This window comes from Vombatus ursinus, unplaced genomic scaffold, assembly GCF_900497805.2.
Source record: "Vombatus ursinus unplaced genomic scaffold, bare-nosed wombat genome assembly UNPS02000577.1, whole genome shotgun sequence".
Lineage (NCBI taxonomy): Eukaryota > Metazoa > Chordata > Mammalia > Diprotodontia > Vombatidae > Vombatus > Vombatus ursinus.
Genome location: NW_020940355.1, coordinates 28,791,168 through 28,793,912, shown reverse-complemented (window position 1 = coordinate 28,793,912; position 2,745 = coordinate 28,791,168). Strand labels below are relative to the sequence as shown.

General features: G+C 35.7%; 1 pseudogene; it reads left to right on the top strand.

Moving 5' to 3' along the window:
- Positions 1–321: 321 nt before the first annotated feature.
- LOC114032018 lies at positions 322–466 on the top strand (annotated as a pseudogene).
- Positions 467–2,745: the final 2,279 nt, after the last annotated feature.

The window sequence follows — 2,745 nt, the reverse complement described above, 5'->3', positions numbered from 1 at the left end:
AGTTTTCCTTCCCTTGCTATCTCTATCCACAGGTTTTCCTACTGCTCCTGACTCTGACTAGAGAAAGATGTCACAAAGATACACTTGCATGGGCACACTACATACACACACATACACGCACACATACACACACACACACACACACACACACACACATGCACGCTCATGATTTACAGTATGACCAAATCTCTTTTCATGCAGTACATAGGGAAGAGGTTGTCTCCTCCAATAATACATGACAAAGTAAATATTATATGTTATTTTATCATTTATCATATAACATATATCATTACTTATTAGATTTATTAATAAGTTGTATATAGGCTGTATAAAAGGAGAAAAATCTCAGCATTACCCTTGATAAAGGATGGAAGAAGTTTAACCCTATGTGGTCCTAATAACCTTTAAAGCACATACACAGTTAAAACATTGTCACCTCTTCTGCAGCATCTAAATACTATATTTTGTGTGTCTGGTAAATAATGTGGCTAATACCTAACTTTCTTGAATCATTTTCTCAATTCTTGGTTTATTATGTTGTAAACTTTTGTTAATCAGATGCTTCTCTATTTTTTTTACATTTTCATCTTTATTAACCAAAACAGTATGATTTCAATGGTGAATTTAATTCAGGTGATCACTACATATACTACTTTGGGCAAGAATCCCTTAAAAGAAATGGAGTAGCCCTCATAGTCAATAAAAAAAAGGGCGAGAAAAGCAGTCCTGGGATATGATCTCAAAAATGACAATGATATCTGTCTGAATCCCAAGGAAAACTGTTAAACATCATAGTAATACAAGGCTATGCTCCTCCCACTAATGTCGAAGAAACCAAAGTTGATCAGTTTTATGAAGACCTACATCTTCCAGAAATGCACCCCAAAAAGATGTCACATTTATCATAGCATTGGAATGCTACAGTAGGAAATCAAAAGATAATTGAAATAACAGGAAAGTTTGACTTTGGAGTATCAAATGAAGTGGGGCAGAGACTAATAGAGTTTTGTCAAGATACCTCACTGATCATAGCAAACACTCTTTTTGAACAACCCAAAAGGCAACTCACATGGACATCACCAGATGGTCAATATAGAAATCAGATTGATTATATGCTTTGCAACCAAAGTGGAGAAGCTCTATATAGTCAGTAAAACAAGACCTGGAGCTGACTGTAGCTCAGATAATGAGCTTCTTATTGCAAAATTCAGACTTAAATTAAAAAAGTAGGGAAAATCATCAGGCCGTATAGGTATGAACTATATGGCCCTTATAAATATGAAGTGGAGGTGATGAATAGATTTAAGGGATTAGATCTGGTAGATAGAGTGCCTGAAGAACTAGGGACAGAAGGATTTGCAATATTATACAGGAAGCAGAAACAAAAATACATTCCAAAGAAAAAGAAGAGCAAGAAAGTAAAATGATTGTCTGATGATCCTTTACAAATAGCTGAGGAAAGAAGAAAAGGGAAAGGAGAAGGGAAATATATACCCAACTGAATGCAGAATTCCAGAAAATAGCAAGAAGAAATAAAAGTTTTTCTGAAATGAGCAACACAAAGAAATAGAAGAAAACAATAGAATGAGAAAGACAAGATCTCTTGAAGAAAATTAGAAATATCAAGTGAAGTGTTTCATGCAAAAATGGGTTTGATAAAAGACAAAAGTGGTAGGGACTTAACAAAAGCAGAAGAGATTAAGAGGTAGCAAGAATACACAAAAAAACCATGCAAGAAAGATCTTAACACCACTAATAACTACTATGGTGTGGTTACTGATCTAGAGCCAGATATCCTGGAGAACAAAGTCAAAAGTGGCCCTTAGAAAGCATTGCTAACAGTAAGACTAGTGAAGGTGACAGAAGTCCAGGATCAATTACAAATTCTTATATTTGCCAAGGTCACATGATTAGATTTATCGCAATTTCAAGAAGGAAATGGGATTTTGCCAATTGGTGGGGGGGATTCAAAGCTAAGTTCTAACAGAATACATCTACAATTCCAAATAACCCTGAATAAGAAGTTGTCCTATACCTTGTGACCCATAGAGAAGGCCAAAACTAAGGGACAGAAGGTCACTGGCACTCCAAGGTCTATAGAGAACAAAGAACTTCTACCCAGAAAGGCAGGAAGATATTTTCAGGGTAAATGTGGAAGTTCCTAGCAAGTAGCTATCAATGGTATCTTGTAGTAATACACAGATGAAGAGACAGGTGGTCAGAGATATGAAGAGACTTGCCTATGGTCACATGACTAGTAAGTCTTGGACCTGGTATTTGTACCCTAGGATTCTTCTTACTCCAAGTCCAATGATTATTCTCCTATATGCCACACTACTCTCACTCTTTCAGTGTTTGTCTATCTCTGTCTCTGTCTCTTTCTAGTTCTCTCCAATATGATCATGAATTCTCTAAAACACCAAGATCTTCAAAATATCATTTCAAGAAACTTTGCACAGTCACACAAATAATTTCCATTATATGAATGTTTATTATTTTCATTTTTCTTTGATCATACTGTAAGCATGGTCCAACTAAAGTGATTTCATTCATCAAGGGACAGAATGAGGGCCCATCATAGGCTTTCAGTAAGGTACCCTCACCTCACTCCCGGTATCTGAAAATAATCCCTTTCCCTTTTCCAAATTCTTCCATCCATTGTCATAAAAAGAGTGCTCAAAATATCTGCAATAAAGACTCAAAATTTCTCCCCATTTGGAAAAGTGGCTTAATTTTGTTGTTGTA